At 39.6% G+C, this 16410-nt stretch overlaps 1 long non-coding RNA gene across 2 annotated transcripts in view; it reads right to left on the minus strand.

Annotated features, from left to right (window-relative positions):
* Nucleotides 1–14704: 14704 nt before the first annotated feature.
* The window catches only part of LOC307182589, a 42791-nt gene continuing 41085 nt past the window's right edge, over nt 14705–16410 (minus strand). For both annotated transcript variants that reach the window (XR_013827211.1, XR_013827212.1), the window contains exon 4: nt 14705–14865. This is a non-coding gene — a long non-coding RNA (uncharacterized lncRNA). The remainder of the gene's footprint in view (nt 14866–16410) is intronic.

The following is a 16410-nucleotide window of genomic DNA, read 5'->3' on the forward strand; positions in this document are numbered from 1 at the left end:
AGCCACTATGGAGAACAGTATGGAGGTTCCTTTAAAAACTAAAAATAGAATTACCATATGATCCAGCAATCCCACTACTGGGCATATACCCAGAGAAAACCATAATTCAAAAAGACACACGCACCCCAATGTTCATTGTAGCACTATTTACAATAGCCAGGTCATGGAAGCAACCTAAATGCCCATCGACAGACGACTGGATAAGAAGTGGTACATATATACAATGGAATATTACTCAGCCATAGAAAGGAACAAAATTGGGTCATTTGTAGAGATGTGGATGAATCTAGAGACTGTCATACAGAGTGAAGTAAGTCAGAAAGAGACAAATAAATATCATATATTAACACGTACATGTGGAACCTAGAAAAATGGTACAGATGAACCGGTTTGCAGGGCAGAAATACAGATGCAGATGTAGAGAACAAACGTATATACACCAAGCGAGGAAAGTAGTGGGGGGTGTGGTGGTGGTGTGATGAATTGGGAGATTGGGATTGACATGTATACACTGATGTGTATAAAATGGATGACTAATAAGAACCTCCTGTTTAAAAAAAAAATAAAATTCGAAAAAAAAGAAGAAAAGCAAGATGCAGAAAAGTATGAATAATATGACCCTGTTTTTGTAAAACTAACAACAATAAAAATATTTCACGTACATGTAAAAAAAAGAAAAAAGGACAACTTACGGTGATAAATCTGAAACGTGTCAGATGGCAAGGGAAGTTCAATCTCATGGTAAAAGAATCTCCTAAATGAATTCAGTAAATTGTAGAATCTCCTTCTTTTTTAAGGTTGAAGGTATTTACTTGTATGTATATATCACATTTTCTTTATCCTGTCGTCCATCAACACTTAGTTGTTTCCATACCTCAGCTATTGTGAGTAATGCTGCAATGAACAAGGGAGTAGAGATACCTCTTGAGACAGTGATTTCATTTCCATCAAAAATATGTCCGAAGTGGAATTGCTGGATCATATGGTAGTTCTATTTTTAATTTCTTGAAGAATCTCTATACTGTTTTCCATAGTGGCTGTGCTATTTTACTTTCCCACCAACATTGTACAAGGGTTCCCTTTTCTCCATTTATCCTCACCAGCATTTGTTATCTCTTGTTCTTTTGATAATAGGTAGCCTAATAGGCGTGAGGTGATGTCTCATTGTGGTCTTGATTTTCATTTCCCTAATAATTAGTGATGTTGAGCACCCTTTCATGTACATGTTGGCCATCTGTATGTCTTCTTTGGAAAGCTGCCTGTTCAGGTCCCTTGTTTATTTTTAATTGAGTTATTTGTTTACTGTAATTGAGTTGTATGAGTTCCTTGTATATTTTGGATATTGGCCTCTTAACAGGTATGTGGTTTGTAAGTATTTTCTTCCATTTCATAGGTTCCCTTTTCATTTTGTTGATGGTTTCCTTTGCTGTGCAGAAGCTTTTCAGTTTGATACAGACTCAGTTGTTTATTTTTTGCAGGATGGGCCGAAGAAGCTGGCCCACCATGGAGGCCCAGCCAGCTTAGACCAGACTCTGAGCTGATGGCCTTTCCAAATGAAGGCAGGGGTCCCACCATGCTGTCATTGGTCACTATGTGTATTTCTTTTTTAAGGGAGATTTAATAAAAGAGAATAGAAATGTCATTTTGGAAATGCTAGCTTTTACTTAAAAGAAACATTCACGGTGTATTATTTATGATTTCCCATCTTGTGCTCCAGATATGAAGTATTCTTTAAGAAAAATACACATGATTAGGAGACAATTTTAATTGTCATTTTTGAGCTCTTAGTCAAATTTGTTATACCTTTTTCTGTCACTAAGACTTTTGGGGTTCTGCTGCATCTTCTGGTCCCTCTCGTTCCCCTCTTCGGCTTCTTGAAGTTCAATTCCCTGGGGACAGTGCTGGCACATCATGTATTTACCAGCAGAGAGGACTCCTTGATGGTTTCCCTGCACAAAATGAGCAGCTCTCTTGTCAGGAGGCTGTTTCATCCTCTCACAGCTTGGCCATCTATTGAATAAATACAGGCTACTGAAAGTTCAAAGTATAAACACATGTGAAGACATGCAGGGCTACTCTGTATGGACCCCTGCGATTCAAATGGCTCTTGAATAATTTTATGCCATTTGGAAACATCTTATGAGGCACGAAGTCTAGCAAACATGGCATCTTAAAGTTTGCTTTTCTGACTATTTTCTCTGAAAAAGGAGTAATTTTCTTGGCAAAAGCTCCCACTCTTCCCCTTTCATTTTTCCTTATCTTTTCTGTACTCTCTCTCAGTGATGCCTCTTTCCGTACACCTTCCTCTCCTGGGGAGGTGGATTAGAAAGAAGGAAGGAAGCGGGGTGGAAGAAAGGAAGGAAGTAGGGAGGGAGGGAGGAAGGAGGGAGGGAAGAAACTTTTGGGGTTTGGTCTTCAATACCAGGGAAACAAGTCATATCTAAATTGGACATGTAGGTCCCATTCCTTGGGTAGAAATGTAGGTCCCATTCCTTGGGTAGAAACGGTTTCTTGATTTTTTTTTCCTCTACTGTTTCAAAGCCATCTTTTCTGTGTGTCTGCAATAATGGTCTTTGGGGGAGAAGTTAAGCACTGCTTATAAACATGGGATCCCAAGAGACTCAACATCTGGCAAAATCTCATTAACACTTTTGCTTCAATTCTGTATGTTGGATACACTTAGGGTAAGTTTTATTGGAAAGAGGCATCATTAACTCACATCTTGCCCTTTTCCCTGCTGCTTGTCCTTGTCAACAGCAAACGATGAATAAAGTATAAGATGCAAGTCCAAACAGTCACACCAGAGCAGGTCGTCTCGGTGGTGAACATCACCTCCTTTCCCATTTGCTTGCCTTATTTTTTCAAACATCTTTCTTATATGACTTGTGAACCAAGAACAAAGTATTTTAAGTCAAGTAATACAGACCAGTAATTATATCCAGTATCCCTTTTATTTTTCTGAGACTTAGCCTCTGAGTTGTTATTTTATCTTTGCGTTCATAGTTACATGTAAAACAGTTTATAGAAGAAAGTCTATTGGCTATTTTAATATCCCTGGCAGTCAGATACAATGTTTAGTACAACAAAAACACAGAACATTTTGTGACTACTCCTCTATGCCAGCCACTGTTTTATATCCATTAAATCACTTAATTATCATAATTTATGAGGTGGGCAGCAATATTAAACCAAGGCACAAAAAGATAACTTACCTTAGGTTACACACCTAATAAATGGTAGAGTCAGAATTAGAACATAGGCGATCCAATAGAGATAGGAAGTTTGTTATTTTTCCTCCCCAAAAAACATATTTTAAGTGCTATTGGTAAAGTCCATTGCATCTTTCCACTTCACCATGCTTTCTATTACATTTGCCCTAAGGTCACCCTAGACATTTCGGGGATCTAAGGAGAAGTTGAATTGGAGATTTAATTTTAGGTTTAGTGATATGTTTACACAGTTCACAGTTACTGTTGGGTATACGTAAGTGTCTACTAGCTCTCCTGGTTTAGAAATGAGTCCTAGTAATAACCTTACTGTCCACTCTGCCAATTCACTTGTCACTGTTACACAAAGAATGTAGGTCAGCGTGCACTAGAACAGGCCCACCAGTGCCCTGTGTACACAGCCCGAAAGTAGGTCACACGTACAAGAAACAGATTTGAAATGTACATAGACAGAAGCTTGTCTTCCAAACCTTGCAGCTCATAAATTAAATAAACTTAGTAGAGTTTTTCCTAAACTTGACAGCAATCCTAAAAATTCACTTTACATTACCATTAACAAGTTGCAAAGCTGAAATAAATCTTTTCTAAACAGTGAGAAACAAGAAACACGTTTTGATCAACTGTGCCAGGAGGAAGACTAATTTATCTTTCTACACTCTGATAGAAAATGCTATGGAAATAACAGAAATCAGCAATCAAAGGGTACACAGCCAGAAACATATGGGGGAAAATTGTTTCAATGAAAATGTTTCAATTAGAAAATAGAAACATGCTGCTTTTCTAGATTTTATGTTCATAAGCTTTCATAAATAACTTGTGATTTTTTTTTTACATTTTAAATAAGTATTGACTTTATACCTACTTTTGTAGTCTTAATTCTGTGTTTTTTAAAAAGAGCCCCCAAATCTATAGTAGCTTCAGGTTGGTAGGATTAAAAATACATTTGCTGGGAGGACCAACATGTACTTATGTGCATATGTTTTATAGCTCACGACACAGGATTATCATTAACTTTTGGATCTCTTTCTCCTTTTCCTTTCAAAATATTGCTTAGTGACATAATGGAGTTTCTTTAATTGACTAGTCCCAAGGAGAATCGAGAAGAAATTCTTTCAATGTGAACTCTTTTTAAGCATACAAAAAATAATTCCCTGGTTACCTAATAAAATATGATAATCCTGTGTGACTCAATGTTTTTCAGTGAGATTTCTGGGATGTAGGGATATTCCAGAGTGACACCATAGGTGAAGATGAAGAAGGGAATCCAAATATGTGGGGCGAAGGTCTACACAGCAAATACTCAACAGATCCATCTAAGCGTTAAACCGTTTAGAGAAGACTTTATTTAATCTTATTAACTTTTTCTTGGTTTATCTATCTGAATAGGCTCTCTATTGGTCCAGACATTGCAGGAATGGTCTGCAATAATATTTATTCATTTAAATAATTATTATTTGTCTATTATGTATAAACATTGTCCTAGAGGCTGGTGATGCCCCAGTGAACAATCACACAAGGTGTCTTCTGCCCTGGAGCTTATACTCCGTGGAAGAGTAGGATGCCTTACATGGGGATTAGGGACAGGATCCTGGCTCTGCGCACCCAACGATCCTCAAACACAACCTACCTAAAACATCCTCAGATGGCCGTTCATACAAGCAGCACAAAGCCACACTTGAAAAATATTCAAATGAAAATACACACATTCGGTCATCAGGATCAGTATACCAAACACAGAATCTTGCCTGGGTCAGTGAAGGATGTCATCCTGTGAATTTATACCTTTGCTCCACCTGACTGCCTCCCAGGATCCTTACCACCTTTGAAGTTGCTCGTGGATTCACGGTGCTCTGCTGAAGATATGTCAGATCTTATACAAAATTTCAGTTTTATCCCTATGATTCAAAAATGAATGAGACTCAGACCCCGTATCTCTCCCACCTTATCATTTTTCTCTGAGAGATCTAGTAGGAAAACTGAGGTAGCAAAGCATCCAGTTTAAGACTAAGATCAGCTACTAAGGGAAGATTCCAACATCTGAAATATCAGGATAACATTATTAATGATAACATTATTAATAATGTTAATTATTATTAACAACACAATCTGTTGTCTTATGTCAGCCTCCATCCTGCTCAAGGGATACTCACTGGTGGTAGAGAATGTACCCTCTGCCATGGCTTCTCTGAGTAAACTCAGAAAGTGTATAAGTCATAAGGAAAGTGCTTGACGTCATTCATTGTGGAGCAAAGTGAGAGACAGGATAAATCTAAGTTGTTTCTTTGCACTGCATGTAGGTATCATCCACTCTCTTGTTATGTGTTATTCCACTGATGATGTTATTAGTAGAAGTGCATGTGTGGCCTTGGTGAATCCGTGGAGACGCAGAACGTAATTCTTTCCGAAATTTCAGTTCTTAGTGACAAAGTAATTCTCAAAAGCAATACAAATGGAAAGAAAGAAAGAAAAAGGAAGGAAGGAAGGAGGAAAGAAAACTAGCCTAATAGGCAATTAAGAAAATGCAACTTGGGCTTCCCTGGTGGCGCAGTGGTTGAGAGTCCGCCTGCCGATGCAGGGGACACGGGTTCGTGCCCCGGTCCGGGAAGATCCCACGTGCCGCAGAGCGGCTGGGCCCATGAGCCATGGCCGCTGAGCCTGCACGTCCGGAGCCTGTGCTCCGCAATGGGAGAGGCCACAACGGTGAGAGGCCCGCGTACCACAAAAAAAAAAAAAAAAAGAAAAAAAAGAAAATGCAATTTAAGCAATAATAACATACCATGTTCTACCTTTCAAACTGCTGAAGAACTTAAGCGCACACACAATGTTCTAGGCCGCTACTGCTTATAAAAATCCAGCCCAAATTGAGTGGCGTAAAGGAACCATCATTTTATTACGTTCATGCGTTCTGTGGGTCAGAAATTCAGAAAAAGCAACAACAGACACAACTTGTTTCTGCCCCACAGAGTCTGGGAGCTCAGCTGGGAAGACTCATAGTTCACTGGTTGACCTCAGATTAAATGTCAAGCAAATATCTAGAGATGACCTCTTCATGTGTCTGATTTCCTCACAGAAAGGCAGCTAATGTCCAAAAGCAAGTGTCTAAGAGAAGTCAGATGGAAGTTCTCTTTTTTGATGACCTGGCCTTGGAAATCACATTGCATCACTTTTGCCAATCAAGATTCCACCCATATGCAGAGAAGGAACAAAGACTTTACTTCTTGATGCGGACAAGTGTCAAAGTCACATTGTCAGAAGATTATGGGTGATAGGAGAGATTTTGCAAACATTTTTGGAAAATGCAATTGGCCACATACACTAGTCACCAAGTTTTTTGAGGATTTAGGAAAATGAGAGCATAGTGGTCCCTGAATACCATGGGGGATTGATTCCAGGACACCCCATACCAAAATCTGGGGATGCTCAAGTCCCTTATATAAAATGGCACAGTATTTGCATATAACCTACACACATCCTCTTGTATACTTTAAATCATTCCTAGGTTTCTTATAATACCTAATACAACGTAAATGCTATGTGAACAGGTACTGGTGAGTGGCAAAGTCAAGTTATGCCTTTTCGAGCACTCTGGAAATTTTTTTTCTGAATAGTTTTGATCTGCCACTGGTTGAATCCATAAATGCAGAATCTGGGGATAAGCAGGGCCAACCGTAATGACAGTTTCGTGCTATCAGTCTGGTCACCTGCTGTACTTAACAGAAGACTTAAAATGTATCTATCCCTTGACAAACTAATTCAAGGTTTCCAAGTACTACATACTAAAGAAATAACCATGGCTGTTTCTATAGTCCATAGGTGCCGTGGCTCACCTGTGTGTGCATAGTGTGCCCTTTCCAATCATATCTGAATGGCTGCAGCACATACCTCCAAACTGTAAGGGGAATACAGGAAGTTAGGTTCCTTCACTTGTCCCTGCCCCGACCCGGGTACCAAAGGTTATGTCCCAAGCTGCTGTCAGCATCAGCTCTCCATCCTGTTCCTGACCTTAGATGAATTCAATGATGCAGAGTTTAAACGCTTAGTAATGATGGAGGTGGCGTTACAGGTCATTGTAGTTACTTTCAATGTGATTTTTTTAAATGTTCTATATTTTACCTTGGCTAATTCCCTTGTTATCAGAAAAAAAGTTATTAAAAGGAAACCAAAAATTTTCAGTTCTTACCTTACACGAATCTGGGGCAGCAGAAGATGTTTTGGTCCCTACCTTACAATGATCTTGCCAAAGGAAGTTAGATAGATAAGATAGATAAACAGATAAAAAGGTAAACGATGAATAAACAGATTTATGTATAATCACATATATAGATGTGTTTTACTTGGCCCATAGTAGCAATACATTTAAAAAATCTTTTTATTTGTTGCTAATGTTTACAAATTGGGAGATTTTACAGTAAAAGATATCTGGGTTTTCAGATTTCCCTCAGATAGGAAACAGCATGCTAACATTGTGTTTGCATTCCCAGTACCTCCTTGGAAGGACCAGGGGTTTATAGATTGCAGCAGGGATGGTCCCTAACCAGCTTGATGATACCTTACCAGCTCATTTCACTAACATACACTACATTCCTAGCCCCGATACACATTGCTGTTTGTGACTCCGGACAAAAACGATATTTAGCAAAACCTAGATAATATACGAAATCATTGTACCTCTTCACCTGAATGTTTTGACATCATTTAGGAGAAACATAAACAGCACATTTTCTCTTGGTTAAGAAAGCAGAATTTAAATCAGTTCCTCAATTCTAAGGAACTGTAAAGTTTACAAATTAAACTTAGTGTTTTCTTCAGTCATTCGTCTCTGTACTTCTTATAGCCTTTTAAGCTCTGCCTTCCAATTGAGTAATTTATTATACACTTTCTTGCACTGCTTGCTGTTTTAAGAGTTAGTCTTCATCTTTCTAGCAGACTCAAAAGTCACTGAAGGCAGGAACCACGTCAGGATACTTGTTTTCTTGAATATAAGTATACAATGTATTCTTGTTAGTGATCTGATAAAATCTATCATTCTAGGCACTGGATAGATATTCTGGGAAAATGTTATTCTGGTCATTGACAAGGTCTTCCCTCTTTGGGAAAGGTCAATTTTTATTCCCAAAACGGAAGAGAGAGTAAAATAAGTCTCATATATGTTATAATCCAAATCTGCCCTCCTGCATTCATTTTTCAACCCAAGAGCTTCTCAAGATAAAAACAGCACCATAGATTCTTTCCTTCCGTGAAAAAAAACCCAAGTGAAAAGCTCTCACTTGGTTCCAGCCCTACCTCTTTCTGATGTCACCATGATTTGCATGCCAAAGGGAAGCCTGCAGCAGAGTGGTCCTCTCTGGGGCTGGGTGTAGCCCGGAGCTGGAGACTGACAGCTCTTGGTCACGGCCCAGAGAAAAGCTGGCTCCTTAAGCATCCCTGGCACTGTCACCGGGCTCCTCGGAAGAGGCTAGATCCTGAGGGCAAGAAAAGAGATGAAGGTCAGGGAGGTTGCCAGTTGCCAAATGTAACTAAAGGCAGAGCTGGTTTCTGCTTTAGGAAAATTTACTGTGGAGGTGCTGATAGAATCCTTAAGCGCCTCTTCCTTTTGCCTTACTTTCTAACTGACGTGGGGTATTGTAATTTTAGCATCATTTTCTTCTCTCAGATGAAGGTATGTTTAAGAGCTAGGTGACAGTTTTCAAATGGACGAACCTCTCTATAGACAATACTAGGGGATGCTTTGTAGCTACCATTTATGAAAAATACATTTGTCAAAATTATAGGTAACTGACTTGACACAGAGGCACCTGACCTCAGAAGGGAATGCAAATGACAGTATCTTTCTCACTGGAGCAACAATGTCTTCCTTTTCACGTTGGCTTGAATGAACACATTGACCTAGAACAACATCTATTTACCAATGAGTGACGCAAAGCTCTGACAAAATTCGTAACAAACAAGTGAGAAAAACGATGGGGCCGTGGCCAGGTATTTTAGTGAGCTTTGGTGACGGGCGATAGGATTTATATGATTTCTAGAAGCAATCCAAACATTAAATAATAAACTTTTCCAGTTACTACTCTCTTTATGCAAAAATATATATGATGAAATGCTGAAATAAACTTGATTAAATTTGATCTTTCTAGAATAACCTCTCAAAATAGATACACTCACAAACTGACCGATAGACATGCATGTGCCCGTCCTCTCTTTTGAACACACACATGTGTACACCTGGCGGGGCTTTATGAGAGAGACAAGTACATTGACTGGCAGGTGGCAGCAAAGGAAGAGGGAAGAAAGGGCTTAGATCAGAGTTTGTCAGCTTTGGCGATATCGATGTTTCAAGCTGGTTCATTACTTGTTGTGGGGACTGCCCTAGGCACTGTAGGATGTTTAGCAAAATTCTTGGTATCTACCTACTAGATATCAGTGGCACGCCTTCCATGCCAGTTGTGAGATTCAAAAATGTCTTCAGGCATATTGACCAGGGTGACATCACTGAAATGGCAACATAGGAGACCCCAGCCTCTGTCCTCCTACAAAGATCAACAATCAGACAGCTACCAACGACTGGAAACAGCCTGGGAAAGCTCTCTAGGCCATTTAAGAAACTTCAGCAACACAATGGGAAAATCTTTTTTAAAACCTAAGAATAACCTCACAAGAAGAGAAGGAGAACACCTTCCTTTTGCCTTCATTGGCCCGTGCCCCAAGCCAGGTCTGCTGACGCCCAAGAGGGGACTTACTAGCTACAATGAGCTAGCATAGTTGATTCACAGTGTTGTGTTAGTTTCAGGTGTACAGCAAAGTGACTCAGTTATACATACATATATAGCTATTTTTTTCAGATTCTTTTCCCTTATAGGTTATCGCAAAATATTGAGTATAGTTTCCCATGCTATACAGTAGGTCCTTGTTTTTAAATCTATTTTATATTAGTAGTGTGTAACCGCTAATCCCAAACTCCTAATTTATCCCTCCCCCATCCCTTTCCCCTTTGCTAACAAGTTTGTTTTCTATGTCTGTGGGTCTATTTCTGGTTTGTATATAAGTTCTTTAGATTCCACATATAAGCAATATCATATGATATTTGTCCTTCTCTGTCTACCTTACTTCACTTAGTATGGTAATCTCTAGGTCCCAGTGGGTTCTTAATGAGTTGCTAATATGTATTTTCTTTTTCGGTTTTGGTGGCCATTGATTTACTTTGAGTTTTTGAGTTTGCAGTGCTGCCCTGGCCACGTTAGCAAAATGGCACAACGGAGGCCTGAAGAAGCGTCTGGATGTTTCTTCTGGCCCCCTTTTGCTCATTTGCCTTTGCCATGAGGAAGATGAGCTTCATGGATTGAAATTATTCGATCAGTAATTTTGACCAAACCGTCGAAATTACTCCAGCCAAATCAGACAACACCTGGTCAACTTCCAGTCAGGAGAGACTCCAAGACCTGCTCACTTGAGGTCAGTCTAACGCACTGACACTAGAATTGTGGACTAGGTAAACGTTGTATGGATGTAAAGTTGAACAGCCATTTGTTATATAGCATTATTGTGTCAATGGAGAACTGATACATTTATTAGACCCAGTGAACTTTAATTGTATGCTAGCCATTGTGTACAAAACATTCTAGAAGCCTCAGATTATGTTATCCTCCACCAGAGGGGGTCAACACTTGACTCTAATAGTCAGAGATTGAAGGTTCATTATCTTAACCCAGTCATGAATTTAGCTGGCTCAAGGCTGGGTTTAAGTTTTAGTAAAAGTGCATTTATCTCTGGTCTGTCCCTGTCACCAAGAGCATGGATTTGGAGGACTTTTATTTGCCTTTGTCTCTTCAGTACCTAGAAACTGCAAGAGTTTCTGCTTTGTTTCTCGGAGGTTTTCTTCTTAGGTCTCTAGGCTGCTTCCCTGAACAGCTTCAGAATGTAGCAAATCTCTTCAAGGGGAGATTTGCTATGATTTTAAAGCTCCACAAACCTCTAATTGTGTCATTCCAGCTCTGCACAAGCACCAAGGCTCTGCTAATTTTTAACTCCCCCAAACAGTGTCCCTGGCAAACCCCCAGGAAAAAGCAACTGGAGATGTTCGCTTGGGATTCATGCCTTTAGCAAGGGGTCCCATCTCTCACTCACTGTTGGTAGAGGGCTCCCCGAAGGCCTTTGTCTCCTAAGCATGGTGAGACGTACATCTTAGAGCTATTAGGCCTTTGCTGTTCAGTCACCATTTCTGCTTCAACCTTCAGTGTTTCAAGGCAGAAGCCAAACACGTGTCTGAGACCCCTCAAGTCTCTGACTTTGTCGCCTAGATCCGCAGGATTACCAAAAGCTGTGCTGGTGTCTGTGTCCTCCGGGCCCACACCCAGAGTCAGCTAACAACCCCGGAGACACCTGGGGATTTTCAGCACTGGTCTGGTCTGGAAACTCTACCATCCCTGCAAGTACAAGTCCAGGCCAGGGTATTTAACTGGAGTAAATTGAATGGATTTCTGAAATTTTTATGCACAGAGACAACTTAGCTGGGTAGACGCTCAAGGCATCTTTCCTGTTCTTATTAATACTGACTGAAATTACTTATGGAAATTGAAAAAAATCAGTACAAGCTTCCACACAGCTTAAAACCATCTTGAAGATGACTCATAATTTAAGGATAAGAAACCTCTGAAAGCAAGCTTATACTTCTGGGGGAGAATAGTCTATATGTGTCATATAATGTGATTTAGGGAGGAAGAGCCTTTTTAACTTGGAGATTTAGCTGAGAAGGAAATAACAGTGTGAGGCGCAAACTGAAGAAGGAGTGAGTGGACAGAGAAAATGTCTGGTTTACTCCTTTTTATCAGTATGTTGGGTATGAGAGATAATGCCCTGGCCACCCATTGTTCAGGTCCAATTTCCTTTCCAAGCGTCCTGGAAACTCTCAGTGAAACATTTACAATTGATGGAAGTTAAGAAAGCAAGCAACTTAGTTTTTTGATTTACAAAAAACCTCATACCGTTTGAACAATATGATTCACTGGATTTCCTCTTTGCCTTTCGAGGTCACATCCTGCATGCTGTACGAGCCGGAGCTGGAGCCGTATCATGGGTTTGTTGATTTGCTGCTTGTCGCTCTTACATTCCACCTCTGCAACCTGCCCCTCGCTTAGGCAAAATCAGTCTGAATCCCAGGATCTGGGGGCTAAACAACCATCATCTCTTCAATGCCGTCATCTTTTTCACAAAGGAACCAAAAATCAATTTCACCCATGAGACGTTATCCAAATAATGGCAAATGAACCAAGGAAATTTTTAAAAGTTGCAAAATCTCTAAAGAAAAATGTACTGCAACATCTTTAATGGTTTGCTAAGGCTGCATTGGCAGGAGGAGAGCTGGGACAGCACTAGGACATAGAGTTTAGAGCCAGAAAATCAGTATCTGAGTCCAGAATGTGTAGGCCTGGACACACTCTATAATCTCTTAAAACTTGTTTTAAGAGGTAAGTTATGAAGTTGTGATGGAAAGATTTAAACATGATAAGACAAAATATGCTATAATACATCTGTTTATCTGGAGTAAATATATTGAATATAAATTAAAGTACAAGAATATTAATTTAGCCCAGTTCTATGGCGCAAATAACGCACACTTGGTTAAAGACCATACTTTATGTGCATCAGCAGACAACCACGAGCTTGAGTAGTTCAGTGGTTGGATGGGGCCGGGACTTGGAGCGCTTTTTAGGAGCAGGTGGGAAAAATTCACATAGAGTTGTCAGCACAGCCTAGCTACAAAGTGTTTCAGAAAACACCCATCACCAAATAGGGACTTTACTTTGACTACTTCTCAGAAATTTAATTTCTTGATATTCCTTTGGAGGAAGACAGCTTCAAAAATAAAAGAAGGTAAAATGCCTGATCCAGAATTGCAGAGACAGGCAGCCAGGGGGCCTGCTAGCTTATGGAGTCTCATCTTTCAGGAGACACACAGGAGTTATACAAGTTGTGTCTAATGCTAACACTTAGAACAAACAGGAACATAAACATTCCTGCAGGATTGTGGACTATGACGTATTTCAAGATGCAATTTTCACTTGTGAGTGTGAAACATGAATAAATTAGTTTGGAAACCAGCAGGCAGTGGTGAGTGTTTTAAAATATTAAAGATTGTATTTTTACGAAGGAACCATCTATAAAAGTGATTCTGGGTGTACAAATACTTTAAGTATATAACTGTACTTATCATTGCATGTATAATACCCAGTCAACTGAACATTTATTTTCTAGGACTTAGAGAGTTAGGGTGAAATAGACCTTGACCCTGACATATAAGAGTTTATAGTCTCATGTGGCAAGTGAACATAGTGGTAGAAAATTTCAATAAATATGGTGGGGGAATCGGGGTCCTATAAGAGAAGTTAAGTCTTCAGAGAAGTGAAGTGTTTTATGCCATAGAAAGTGCAGAGTAGAAGTTAAGATGCAACAACAGGCTTCTAGGGTGAAAGGGTGCCTGAGTTTGACAAATGAAGAGGGTTTTGGCTGGGCTAAGGGTCAGGGAGAGAAGTTTTGCATTTGCACATCTGTAGTGTACTGGGGAGAGAAGAAGAAAAGATGGGAAGAAACAGGCAGTGACCAAAACACAAAGGTTTATGTCTAAACATAAACTTTTTAGAAACTTGTGCAGGAAAGTTGAGAGAGGCTTTATTTCTAATAGCCCCAAACTGGAAACAACCCAAGTGTCCATCAACAAGTGAATGGCGTCTGTGCAATGGGACACTGTCAGTGCCAAAGAGAATTCTCATGTGACAAGTTGAACAGATCTCAGAATAATTATGCTGAGTGAAATGAGCCAAACACAAAGGATGACATCCCATATGATTCCATATACACCAAATTTTAGAAAAACAAATCTACACTTTGAGAAAGAAGATCCCTGGTTGTCTGTGGAATACTACTCAGCCATAAAAAGAATGAAATTTTGCCATTTCTGACACCATGGATGGAACTGGAGGGTTTTATACTTAGTGAAATAAGTCAGACAGAGAAAAATAAATATTGTATGTTTTCACTTATATGTGGTTCTAGAAAGTAAAATGAATGAAGGTAACAAAACAGAAACAGACTCACAGATACAGGGAACAAACTGGTGGTTACCACAGGTGAAGGGGATTAAGAGGTATGAAGTACTAGGTATAAAATAAAGAAAGTTACAAGGATGTTATGTACCAGCACCAGGAATACAGCCAACATTTTAGAGTAACCTTCTGTTGAGTATAATCGATAAAAATATGGAATCACTGTTGTATACCTGAAACTAATATAATATTGTAAGTTAACTATACTTCAAAAAGGAATTTTAGAAAACTTTTTTCCTTACGAATGTACATGCATAATGTTAGAATATAATTTTAAATTTGATTTTTTCCACGGGATTGGAGGGATTTTTAACTTCTTCTTTCTGTCTGTTAGTTTCCCCTCAATATTATGTAGTGTACTTGCATTCCTTTAAATTGGGAGAGAACCTGCTTCCACAGCAGCTGTTGGCATCCCTCTGGGGCTGCAGCTTCCTCTCCCGCCAAGGCCCGAGGCTGCCCGCAGAGGAGCTCCAGCTCAAAGCCTGCTTCCTTTTCATTCTTGCAGAAATAGCTGTAGAGTAAAATCCTCTGGGGTGTTTTTTCTGGAAAAGGAGAACAGAACATACTCTTAGTAGTTGACTGTGGAAAACACTGCTCTAGCTGACTTTAAAAATTCTGAATTGCATGCAAGGAAACCCCAGATTAACAAGGGGAGGTTTCATAAGGTTAAACACCTCAGTTGAAATGTCATGGGTGTGGTGGAAATATATGTGACTGACTTCTTCCAATTACCTCATCAGATTCTTATTTTACTATTATTAATTAATACTTCATAAGTCACATAACTTCCTCCTCCCTTGTCCCCTCCTACCCTTTCCTCCCCCTTCCCCCCTTCCCCTCCCCCTCCTCCTCCTTCTTCTCATAATCATCATTATCTAGCTTTAAAATAAGATGCAGCATTTGGTCACTCTTACAGGAAGCTTTCAGTCTGAAGGTTCTGGCTGATGTCACATGCAGGACTAGTCTGGTATTTTATGTCCAAAGTGATTATTGTTTCTGTATCAGTTGGAGGTGGACATATTGAACTCATTTCTCCATAATGTGAATTTGAAAATGTGTTCTTGGGGAAAAGAATGCATTCAATTCAATGCTTCACTCTCTGCCTTTCCTAATTTTTGCTGAGATCAAGAGAGTATAAGAAAACCTGACAGATGAATAACACATTTTTTTCAGAACCATGTCCACAATTCATTTGGCTCACTCAGTAACCATATAAAAGGCACAAGAACAGTGTTGATGTCCTTATTCCCAAGGCCTTCAATGAGGCCCAAGGATGCTGAATTAGTTCACTAAAGTCACCAGTTCACCCGGAGAAGAGTCAAGGATTCCCAGCTCAGACCCTTCTACCATTTAGAACTCTACCATTTTTTCAACTATAAGATATCTGAGCTGACCTCACAAAATGTAATTTCCATGTAAGTGAATTATTTGCAGCATTTGCATCTTGGACGGTTTCTGGTTACAGAGAGTTTCAAGGGAGCTAATGTTTATTGAACCTTCTAAATGTCAGTGGTTATTTTATGTAATTCTTACCATGACATGTGAGATAATTATGATGATGTCTGTTCTACAGATGAGAAACCATGAGACAAACTGACTTGTCTGAGATTGTGCGGTGTTTGAATGGTAAGGACGGAATTAGACCCATTCCATGTCCTGCGTCACTGACCCCACAATCATTGGAGGCAATGCCAGAGATTTTACTGAGCATGTTGGGATTGTCAGAGTTAGGAAGGATGGGACTGAGTTATTTGCCACACCCTGAAATAAATCTTCAAGTCTCAAGTGCTGCAAACTCAGCTTTGCATAATCTCATACAAACATTAGTGGAATTCAGGAACCTCATAGAAACAGCTAGAGAGATGCTCTTGCCAACCCGTCATCCATTCATGGGCTTCCCCAATTTGAATTACTAACATTCCAAAGTTTCCCTCAAAATGCCTGACTATTAAAATCTTAAGATGTCCTTTCTAGACTGTATGCCCCAGAATGGGGGGTCTGGGTCTTCTACATAGCTAGTGCTTAATAAATGTTGATTGCTTAAATGAATGAACTTTATTTTTCTGAAATTAGAAACCATGAAAGCC

This window comes from Stenella coeruleoalba (genome assembly GCF_951394435.1).
Source record: "Stenella coeruleoalba genome assembly, chromosome: 2".
Lineage (NCBI taxonomy): Eukaryota > Metazoa > Chordata > Mammalia > Artiodactyla > Delphinidae > Stenella > Stenella coeruleoalba.